The following is a 12,936-nucleotide window of genomic DNA, read 5'->3' as shown; positions in this document are numbered from 1 at the left end:
GTTTTGATGGTTTTCTTTTGATCAATATTTTGTTTTGTACTTTTAATTTCTTCTATTTTACGATTAAAATCGTTATGGCGATATTAAATATTAAAAAAATATGAACAAAATCAAATCTGTCGATTTTTTTTGAAAGCATAATAACAATCGAATCATTATTGTAATTACGAAAATCGAGTGTAAATATTTCAACGCTACACTTCAGCCGATCGAAAAAACTATATTCAAATTTTAAAGCTGTGTGCAATGGCCGATAGATATCACTGTATAGTTTATGCAATATAGTTATACGCGTTGATCGCTAGATGTCAGTGAACTAAAAACAAAGTTTAAATGGCGGCGCCCCGTCAGTTGGCCGATGGGTCAGGTGCGGTTGTGTTCGTCCGCGATCAACGTCACTAAAATGAGAGGCCGCGTCAGCTGAGACCGGCGGGGGCTCCGTAGCCCTACAGAGCCGCCGCCCCCGGCCACCGGTGCCTCCGCCCCCCACGCCGACCCCCAGTCCACCGAAAACCGTAAATATTCAACTGTTAATATAACACTAATAATCACCAAATAATTATCATCTCTCGCCAAAACGTCCCACAAAATTGTACAAAGTTCGAAATTTAATTTCGGGCGGGTTTAATTGTCGCATGGCTCAATGTAAACACGCCGGGGTCAATGCACTATGCACTGTCCTCCCCCTCACGCCCCTCTCTGTGTGTCGGTCGATCCCCTTTTCCTCTCCCCTCTCCCCGCCCCGCCATCCCCCCGGTCCGGGCCCGTTGTAATTGAATACTTTCGCCGTAAAATCAATTCAAGTTTGAAATGTGTTCGTTTGTTTTTGTTTACATGCTCGGGTATTGCAGTTCAATTGTTTGTTCGCGCGCAAATTTGGCGCCGATGCATTCGCAAGTTGTCAACCCCGAAGTGACCGACTCGGATTTATTATTGATGTTGATTTATTGCTGTCATCTGGTGGGTTTCTAAAAACGATTTTTTCTAAACTTAATATTTCTAGAAACCTGTCATTTAAATGTCATCGATTTATCTCAATACACGCTTCGATTTATCTCTGTTTTGAGAAACTCGCATTTATCTCAATCCACACATGTTTCCAATCTACTAATCTTCCTTGTAAATTCCTCGAAGCCAGCTGGGGGTTCCGTGGGGTCTTGGGAAAAGGTCATAAGCGGAACCCTTAGCTCAAAAAAAAAAAAACCAATGTATTTGAGAAATATAAGAAAGATAAATAAAATTCGATAATACAACACAAACACAAGTTTTCACATACAGTCTATTAGAGCATTTTCGATACAAATATTGAGCGCAGATGTAAGGAATCTTACACAAGGCAAAAGTTCTTCTTCCGGTTGTCGGATTTTGTTCAAATTATTTTTATTACACAAAATCACTATACATACACATTAAATATCAAGAAGATAAAAATAATTCAAAAGGTCTGAATAAAATAATGAAATATGTTACTATGTACATACATACATAGATAAAGTAAAAATTTTGCTTAAAATATGTACTTTAGACCGGAGTGAAAAATGCGAATTTTGGATTTCCACCGTCAAATACTTGTGATTTTAAATAATGTTTAATCGATTTTTCAATAGGTATTTTCATATATTGGTTTTTGAAAATAAATCGATTGTTTTGCTTTAAAAAAAGTAAACGCTTAATATTTACATGTTGCAGTTTAATTGGGTCTATTATGATAGGTTTTGACTAATAAACAAAAATTCAATGTCACCGTTTTACCAGAAGATCCCATACAATGCGCAACACTCAAAACGCCCATTTGTATGGCTGGAGCGTTCTTCTCTGAAAGTCGTCATTTTTTTTATGTTTTTGTCATTATTATGAAAATAAAATTGGTTGAGAGCCTCCTTTTGCATATATGTGCCTTTAATTTGTAAACACAAAAATGCTGTAAAAATTACGGATTTTTAGAAATATATGCAGACCGAAATGTTATATTCTGATGTAAAATTTCATATTTTCATAAAATTTCATAAAAAAAACTGTTCTCTATTGCTAATTACTACTGTCCATAGAGTACTATTTATTGTGCATAAAAATTTGACGTCAATCTCTAGTAATAACAAAGAATTTAATTAAAAACCATTATGAAGAAGAAAAAAAATGCAAATTGCGCACATTTCTTTTCATTTGAAACATTTGGTTTTTCCTTTTCTTGCTTTATATTAATGTGATTTACTCATTATTCTTAGTATTCTGTATATTCCATATATTCCACTAATCAAAGCTTTCTTCTTTTTTTTTATTTCACTGTTATGAATAATTTTTAGAATATTTTTTAGTTTTTTAGAATATGTTACATACGTTATAATGATATTTGTTTTTATTTTTAAAAAATAAATAGTTTGTCATAGTGAGACTTCCGGTACAAGGTCTATTGTCAATCTTCTTTCTATGGCATATCTTTACAAGCTTTTTATTATCTTACTTTGAACTGATGGTTGTTCTAAGATATTGACATTTTCTAAGGAAATATAAACCGCGTTTTGTCAGTCGCCCTTTATCCATAGTTTACAACAGATGTACGCACAGTTGATGCAGTTCGTATAATTACTACAAAAGACATAGTGCAGGTACTCATCATTGACTTTTTTTCTTAAAAGCAATACTACTATACATTTCTATTTATACACTGGCCTATAGATTTCGAGTTGAATTTGTGAAAAGTTTTGAAAAGATAAAATACTATTTGTATAAAAATTTCAATGCGCTAGCTCAGCGTTCAATCCGAATGCCGAACTACTCCTTTTCACCCTTTAACATTCTCCTGAGTTTCGTCCATCTCATCACTAGTGGCCGGACCCTTGTTACACTTCTCACCCACGTATTCCATTTCCTGTCTTTCCTAGTGTCGCCGATCATACAGCATTCCATACTTCGTATATTAGACTTTATGTAGCAATCCGGTGTTTAAAGTCATTCTTATTACTGCCATAACACATTGGTCGAAGATATTTTTGGTACTTAGTAGTTTTTGAATGTGAAGTGCGAACCTCACTACTGTTTTTTGCTACTACTCACTACGGCATTTTGATTTGGAAAATGGCGTTAATTGCCAAAATGCACTCCAACTTAATTTAATCTTCTTTGCGTCCGGATTTCCCTTGATATATATTATTACTAATTAACTATACTGTTTGTCATCTAATGAACATTAGTAAATTAACTATTGAACGTTAGTTTGATTTTATTTACGTTAATTTTTAGTCCTACGTTCCTGCTTTCGCTGTGCAGCTGTGTTAGTTAGTCCGTAAGTTAGCTGGATCGCGAGCTATTATCGCCTGCAAGCCGAAGGTGACTCGAGAAGTGACCGATGAGTTTAATTTTTTGAATCATTGGTGTAATAAATATTAAATTATTACATAGCAGTGTGTTCTTGGGCTTTAATGGGAGTATAGATCTTGAATGTTCAATTGCTTATTTATAACCCCCCAAAACAACTTGTGCTATATGAGAAACCCATCCGTAAAAATATCAGGTAGCCAAGTTCATGTATTTTTTTTTGATTTTTAAATGCTTTTTATTATTACTAAATTATGTTCACAATACATCTCATATCTATTTTAATAACTACTGATCTACTGATCATTTTCTATTTTACAATTTTAATTTAATTTTGTTAGTAATCGTAGTATTATATTTTTCTAACGTTAATGTACATCATAATAGGAAAAAGAGCTCAAAAACCTATTTACAGTTCTTAAAAAGTACATGTATGTATTTCCGTAACGTTATAATAGCATACGTTGATTTAAAAAAATAATGAAATTTTTCTATCAAATTGAAGAGAGTCGATATATTTTACATCACTTGAATTGTATAAGTATTATACTATATTATAAGACTAGAAGTATTAGTTTGTGGATCCCTATAAAACAAAAGTGTGGGCTTTTATTGGACCAAATTGGCCGATGCAAACATATTGTAATGTAGACGAATTTCTAAATTTCATTGTGATTTATACGTTTTGAGTATGACCATTTATTGAAGCGATGAATATTTAAACAAAAATTCACCGAACTAATTGGATTATTATTATATATTCATTTTGATAATAGTTTCAATTTTTTAGATTTATGTACATATATTTTAGTTCACGAAGTCTTCTCTATTAATAAGTTATTAATAGACAAGACAAGTTTTACTATTCGTGTACACGAGTTATTAATAATAACTTGTGTATGTACGGGAAACAAATGCTTTAAATTTTTTAACGGCAAAAACATCATTTAGCAAGCAGTAAATGTTGTTCAGTATTATTTCATGGTACACTTATAGGCATAAAATAAATATATATTTTATATAAAAAGTACAATTAATAAAAAGTATAACAAAAAAATAACGTTTTAGAAATAAAAAAGGCAACATAAATTTAAATCAAATCATAACAAATCTCCATATCACTCAGGACATCCTCCCAATCCACGTCGGTACCCACAGGCAAGATTTATTATTAATATTATTATCGAAATAATCACCGAACCATTTAAAACTTATGTTTCTGCCGTTGTTACCAATACCGAATACGTATGTATTACTGAATCAATATCGACAAAATCTTTCATTTGTATTTATCACTATCCAAAATCTCTAAATATTGTTTTCCTTTTCATAACTGCATCACATTTTTTACGAATGTCTAGAGACAAAACTGACACCAACTTTTTTATTGTAACAATATAAATTGTAATTCATTATTCAAACCTCATAAAATTTACAATATGCAATTGGGCATTTAGGGTTTGTTATTGTTTTGCATGATATCATTTTCCCGGTGCAAATGCGAGCTGTTTTATCGACGCACGTGCATAAAGGGACTGAACACTTTGCACTAAAAATCATAGATGTCATTATACCGATAATTAAAATTAAAAATAATATATAATATGCTTACGTGTATATATATTGTATATTCACTGATTTACTATCCTCCATTTAGTCATGACTAGGATATATTCCAAATATTTTGATTAATTTACAATATGGAATTATTAAACATTTTGATGTTTACAAGGTAGTAATTAAAATTAATGTTTGCACATACTTATCGCTTTTATATATGTAAGTGCTTTTAAATCGTTACATATTTAAATTAATAGTTGATAATTACATTATGATCGTATTTAATTTTCTTGCAAAGTCATTCTGCGCTATATGTCGATAATAACCCCTTCGCGAATTCATAATCGATCATGTCTTTTTTTTGTTTGCTCTAATTTAATTTTCTTCTGTGTTAGATCGTTTCTCAAATATCGACAGCTGCAAATGTACATTAATCGATTTTAAATTAGATTTAGAATAGTGTGTAACTTTCGTGTTCAATTAACGATTTCCTTCTAGATTAATTATTAACCTTAACTGCTATTCTTTGCTGATTCTCAGCACATCCAAATACATATAAAATATGTATAGGCATACACAAATATTTTGAAAAGCTTTAAACCAATTTTCCACAATAGGAAACTGACTTTCACACAAATCCTCTGATCCTTGCTTTTCGACGTCAAAAAATTATAGAAGTGCTAAGTTTTAGAATTTTCAGAACTGATTTGAGAACGAAAAAAAGTGCTAGGATAATGGTATTTTGTCTAATAATGAGTCCTTTTGATGGTCATTATAGATTATTAGTGTTTCAGCGAATGCACAATTATTAATTAAATTCAGGATAATTAATAAATAATTTAGTTCCCTACAGTTTTTTTACATACCTCCTTTTTATATTTACACACTTTGTATATCCTTGTATTACAACCGCTACAAGTATCTGTGTATGTATACATATGTTTTAAGGTTTCCAACAGGTCTCTTTTCAAGGAAACATTTCCTCTTTTTTTACAGAACTCTTTTGTATATGATCAAAATGTTCGCATTTTTCGTTTAGCCGAGATTTAAATATTTTTTAATGATTAATAAATAAGCATTTAGACATTTTTATAATAAAATAAAAATTCGAAATAGTTTTTAATTTGTAGCGTTCGAATTGCGTAGTTCTAGGATTATTGAAATAAATTATGTAAGAAAATTTTAAAAATTAAAATCTTATCTAACCCATAGTTATTTTTATCGATTTCTTTTAATTTATTAATGTTAACTAAATAATTTTGTAAAACAAAACACTTCTTAGTATGTAACTAAAATTTAAATGGTAAAGTGAAAGTGAATATGCAAATATGCAATGAGATTTTAAGAATCAGTAAAAAAAATTCGACTGCGGCGCTAAATACGTTATGATTTTGACAGTTGCAATAATAAATGTGCAAAGTGAAACTTATAATAAAATGAGGCATATCCGAATCGAATAGAAAATTATGTACTAACTACTAAAATACTCCAAATTAGACCTGTTCTGCAAGAATTAATATACCAAGCTGTTGTGAAGTCAGTATGGACGTAATACAATTGTGAGGGTACATTAAGCCATCCATAATATATACACAAGCTATTAATAGATAAGACTTCGTGAACTAATAGATCTGTACATACATTGATAAAGTAAAAATAATATTATATTTTAGCCGTGTCTAAGGCATTTTCGTTTATCCGAATATTTTACCAAATTTCAAATTCAATATTCGAATAATCGATGTTACTTACATATGTACGTATATTTAGGACCCCCCAATGGTCTATAATGTCAATACATATTTAATAAAATGTATTGTCACGCACAACAAATAAATTGTATCTGTTGCTAAAAATAACCGAAACATATACACATTCATAGACAAGTTCCCTGAAGTTATCTCGTTTATTTATTAATATCAAGTTTTTGGTGATTTTGCTTTGATGGTAAGTCATTGAAAATTATATTACCCTTCAGGTATACACACAGATTACCTAAACACAATCTGCTTTAGGTCATCGACTTTAGTGAGTCTTTAATTAATATTATGTATTAGATGTATTATGAGCATTTATAAGGATTGTAAATAGGTTTTTGAGCTCTTTTTCCTATTATGCTGTAGATTAACATTAGAATAATATAATACTATGATTACTACCCAAATTAAATTAAATTGTAAAATAGAAAATAATCAGTAGATCAGTAGCTATTAAAATAGATATAAGATGTATTGTGAACATAATTTCGTAATAATACAAAGCATTTAAAAAAAAAAAAAATAATTATACTTTACACGTTCATACATACATACACATATTACTTCTTGCATGTTAATAATATTTTTAGGCACACAGGGCTACATTAAAGTTCAAGGGTTGCCTGACTCGATACACGTGTAATATTTTGAAACGAGAAACTGCGTACATTATCACCTATCTGATTTTTAGATTGCTCAAAGGAGAATGACACGTATTCTTGTCGTATTGTTAATTTTCTACTAATTAGAACAAATCTTAAAATCGAAAACGATGAAAAGTCGCATAACATACATAAATGTGTAACATATGTACATATGTAATAATTAGTCACCGGAGGCTGAGGGGGCCGTGTATTGTTCAAAGGTTGTAAATGCATTGTTAAAGGTTTGCCGAACCTTTTTTACAAAGGATTTACAACAATGGAACAATGGATAGCACTGTGGCTATCCTACCTCTAGTAATAATATCTGAATGGTTCAAAAATTTATTTTTATACCTTTTCTAGTGCAATTGATCGGAAGAATAATTTTTTTTTGAAAATTGAATATATACATATGAGACGTTATATTTAAGAGCGGCGGAAGTCCAATTTTCAGTTCCAAAAACACTATTTCTGTTTGACTTAATTCACGAATTGTTATCACTTCTTTTGATTTGACATGTCCAGAATCTCGGAAAAGTAGAATAAACGTATTGCAGGCCACCAGTATTTTTAAATATTGTTAAACGCAAAACATATTTAATATTTTGCGGAATATTTCTCGAATTGAAAAAAGTGGACTTCTGCCACTTTCAAATATAACAACTCATATATGTACATATAAGTGTTGTACAATAAATGCATACACATACATACATATGTATATATTAGAGTTCAAGTTCTATCTTTGTGTATACATGTGTAATACTACATGTCTATGTATAATATTTTATGCTTTTATTCCTTTGTCAGTAACAGTAAAATTAATGTATGGATGCCTTTGATCGTTAACTGGTCTACAAACATGTGAAGAAGCTTTCAAAACTTAGATCGTAATCATCAGACGCGTTAAACTAAACGTATCTTATATGTATATTTAACCGTTGACAATATTTCTGGCGTTAAAAGTGCAATTAAAAACTTTTGTGAAATTAACTGCATTTCATCACCGCACATTTCTCATACAAGGTGAGATTAAAAACACATAAATTACCTGGTAGAACTAACTCGTGTAAACAACCGTAAATTTTATAACACTTGCCGCACTGTGGTGGATATCGAGTGACCAGGACTTATATTTTATTTTAAATATACTGAACGCAGGGTCTTTCCTATTTTATATACTCCTCATCCAAACCTCTATGATTAACATTATGTCATTACGAAATAAAAACAAAGATCAATATCACGTGCAATAACACGTGCCTCACATATGCGAAAGAAATGGGGAATTCAGTACGCCGCGCTCAACGGTCTGTGTGGGGATGATATCCGCCTCGGAATGACGCCTCTGATTCAGCCTTTTTTATTTCTTGCACTTATTTTATATTATTCAACGTTTAATATTCAACTTTGCCGATTTAGCACTATTTTAACTTAAAACACACATTTTCAACTGGATGATTGGCGTCCAGCACAGTAGCTAGCGGATTTTTTTAGCACACCAAGGAAATTTTTAAACAAGTATCTATTAGCTATTCCATATTACCAGGCATTAGGCATATTGAGGATAGATAGGAAACGGAATACGTGGGTGAGAAGTATGATAAGAGTAGTATTGTATGTAGTATAGAGAGTTGAGATATTAAAATGGCAATGCGAGAGTCACATAGCTAGATGAATGGACACAATAAGTGCTGGAAAGGTACCCGAGAGAATGTTAAAGATGGGTAGACGAAATTAGTAAAATATGTGGGGTGAGATAGATGAGATTTGTGCAAAACAGAGTCGAATGGAAGCGTGTTGGAGTGCCCTTCGTTCAAGTTGGTTGGTGAATGACTGTAAATGATGATGATTAACACTGAGATGGTTACTTTAACACGCAAAATCTATATATGTATTAGGGTTTCTGACCCGGGTCGACCCGGGACAGACATTCCCGGGAATTCACAGAATTTTTGTTGTCCCGTGTCCCGGGAATTTTTATCTCGAATCCCGGGAATTGGATTAAAAAAAATCTTGAAAATATACACCATTTTCACGACTGCACGAAGGGAAATAATAAATCAAATACACAAAGATTCGTAAAATAGAGGAAATAAGAAGCTTAAACTGATTTTTTTAACACAAATTTTAAATAATTCTGATTTTATACCGAACAAAACATTCTTTAAATATTGTAATGAAAGCGAATGAAACTATTATGAAGCGAGTATATATTTCTTGTATTGACGATTCCACAATGGAAGAAACTTTTTTAGATTCGGATGAAGATGAAACAATTGTGTGTTTGACGATGAATGAAGAATTAAATAAGGAGTTATCAAAGATGAATATACAAAATAACAATAATAAAAATAGCCTCGACTTTAAAAAATAAATTAAAATATACATACTGACAGGAGAAAAAACTGATAATTTAAAAAAAATGTTTTCGTCCCTTTTAACAATAAAACCAACTTCGACCGAAACTGAAAGAGTTTTTTCCATTGCTGGAAATTTTTGTACCTAGAATTAGACTTAGTAATTAGTAATCTAGAATTAGACTTTCGGATTCTCATTTAAATATTTTAGTATTCTTAAGAAGCTACTTTAAATAAATTTACTATTATAATTACATTTTTTCGAGTTAATAATAAATAAATAAATATTTTTTATTAATAAAAATTATATTAAATTGAAAAAAAAAAGTTTTTTTACATGTGTCCCGAGATCTCGGGAATCCCGGGAACGATCTCAGGCTCCGTCCCGTGTCCCGGGAATTGAAAAAGTCCGGGAAATCAGAAACCCTAATATGTATAATATGTATGTTCACATCCGACAAAAGGGCGAGATTTGTGATTTCATTCTCAGGAAGAGGCTCCCATTCTATGTAGTTTTGTGCAATGTTACAACGTTGCAAAGTTTAATGACACGTTTGGCCGTATTATACGTATTATACGAGTGCATTGGTATTATACCAATGCACTCGTATGAATTATCATTTACTAAAATATAATTTACCTGTTTGTTAAATATATTTTTGATTATTCATATTTTATTTTATACATATTTGATATTATTCATGATTTGTACACATTTTTTAAGTTGTACCGTTTATGGTAATTATCCTTTACATCTTCCTGACCAGTAATAATGGCTTATTTTTCTGCCTACTCCTAATCTATTTATAATATTCTTTCATAGTTACCGTATCGATGTAGAGATAAATTAATTTCCCATATTTTCCAGAATTGAAACGTTTAATCTATTAATAAAACAATTGCCTTACTGTCAATCCGGCCTGTTGACATTCGATTGATTAACTAATTCACATTATTACTCGCATAAATTCAGCCTAATATACATTTCTATAATAGGTGCCATAACAGAAATTACCCCAAGCCAATACACATATGGTTAGATTATTTTTTGTACAAAAGTACTAACAATTTCAAACATTACAGTTCAATTACATATGTATATGTTCATATATATATAATATAATACAGACATTTTTGATACGATCAACTCATTTTTGATGCACAGCAAATTTGCCGGAAATACATTATTACAGAGTATGTATGTGTGTAGTTAGCATATTTTATAAGAATCAACTAATTCGAAATGATAGAAACTCGAATTTGCCAGAAACTACGAGGGGGGGGGGGGGATACCGATTTATTGGGTCCGTCACAACAATTAATCTAGATCAGGCCTGGGCAAACCGCGGCCCGCCGAGTATTTTGGTGCGGCCCGCGAGCAAAATTCAAAAAAGTTTACTTTTTTCTAATTTAAAAATTTTTTGTTGATTTGTTAAATGTTTTATCGTTTCTGATATAACATAAAATTCGAATTTGGGCCAAACTAGACGGCAAACTAGAATACAAACTAATAAGCAATTATCATCAATATTAGAATCGATCACATGGTACTGGATAGCTCTCGACGAAAGTAATGATCGAAAAGATACCGCACAGTTATTAATTTTCATACGCGGAATTTATCTCAATTTGAAATTAATGAAGAACTTGTCATTGGAATCATTTGAAAATCAAACAACTGATATTTTTGAAAAAGTTGTGAATTGCTTAAAAAAATAACTGATGGGACACCAAGTTTGACCGGTGAAAATATTGGACCATCAAAGAAAATCCAGGATAAATTTGCAAAACTTGTCCTGATTGCAATTTAATTATAATTCATTGTATTATACATCAACAAGTATTGTGCAAAAATGTGTTAAAAGTTGAACTTGTGACATCTTGTATTATTAAACTTGTAAATTTAATACGATCGAGTGGCTTGAAACACAGAAAATTCATTGCTTTCCTTCGATTTATTGAATCTGAGTTCACAGATATTATTAATCATAATCATATTCGATGGCTTAGCCTAGGAAAAATACTTCGGCGAGTATGGGATACAAAAGAAGAAATCGTTCTATTTTTAGAAATGAAAAATACTATCGACTTTCCCGAATTAACTGATAATGACTGGCTGTGTGATTTTGCTTTTACTTTGGACATCGTAACACATTTAAATACTTTCATCACAGTGTTCCAAGGGGAAAATTTATATGTCCATGATATGGTGAAAAGTTTGAATGCATTTAAATTAAAACTACGACTGTTTTTTTCACCATTTATTGATTAAACGGGTAGATCAATTTCAACCATGAAATTTGTGAAGATACCTGAAAATAAATTTGAAGAATATGGTGAAATTATCAATGATTGGTGGTGAGTTTCCATGAAGATTTGACGATTTCCGAAAAATTGAGATAGGCATGGCAATTATACGAGATCAATTGCAATATATATTGATAGCGTATCGACGGAGTTATAAATTAAGATTATATATTTACAGTGGGATGCTGATTTAAGGGAATTACATACACCGTTATGAAGAAATTTTCAAATTTTACAACGCCCTTAAAAAATACGGAAAAATTCGACCAACTTAGAGATTTTGCTCAAAAAATGTTGGTGGTTTTTTGATCAACCTAAATATGTAAACAAACATTTTCAATCATGAATATCAATAAAAATTCTTTAGAATCAAGCATCACAAATGAAAATTTACAAGCATTTTTAAGAATTTTCTACAAAATTTTCTCTTGAAATTAAAAAACTGTTAAAAATTTAAAACAGTTTCATTCGTCAAAATAAATTCTTGTTTTGTATGAAATTTAAAAAAAATAATGTTTTAATTCCTTTCACGATAATAAATAATGTATATCTAAATATAGTATTTTACTTGCGGCCCGCCGCTCATTTTTAATTTCTAATGTGGCCCTTCATCCAAAAAGTTTGCCCAGGCCTGATCTAGAGAAATCAGAAAAAATCCAGCAGAAGACGGTCGATCTGTATTTTAATTACCACCAAAATCCCGCCAGTAGCGTATTTGACCGGAACTTAAACCCACGACCTCTCTACTTGTAAGGAATAGTTCCTCCAGTGAGCTACCATTGTGACTATATAAATGTCGTTTACTCTCCAGGTGTTTCAAATGCATCTTATATATTTTTCGGAAAATGGGCCAAGAGATAAACCTCTAAGGAGAGAAAAATTCTCAATCAATTAAAGACCAATCCTTGGAAGGTGTGGAAGAACAGAACTTTAACAATCATGAGCAATTTTGGGCTGCTAAGACGATCAAAGATTGGCAAGACTGCTGTGTGC

General features: G+C 31.1%; 1 protein-coding gene across 1 annotated transcript in view; it reads left to right on the top strand.

The window, feature by feature from the left end:
- Positions 1-360: 360 nt before the first annotated feature.
- LOC143922308 (uncharacterized) overlaps positions 361-12,936 on the top strand; it is a 102,071-nt gene continuing 89,495 nt past the window's right edge. The window contains exon 1 of the mRNA XM_077445533.1: positions 361-515. The gene's annotated coding sequence lies outside the window, so the exon portion shown is untranslated. The remainder of the gene's footprint in view (positions 516-12,936) is intronic.

This window comes from Arctopsyche grandis, chromosome 2, assembly GCF_051622035.1.
Source record: "Arctopsyche grandis isolate Sample6627 chromosome 2, ASM5162203v2, whole genome shotgun sequence".
Taxonomy (NCBI): domain Eukaryota; kingdom Metazoa; phylum Arthropoda; class Insecta; order Trichoptera; family Hydropsychidae; genus Arctopsyche; species Arctopsyche grandis.
This window is presented reverse-complemented; position numbering and strand designations above follow the sequence as displayed.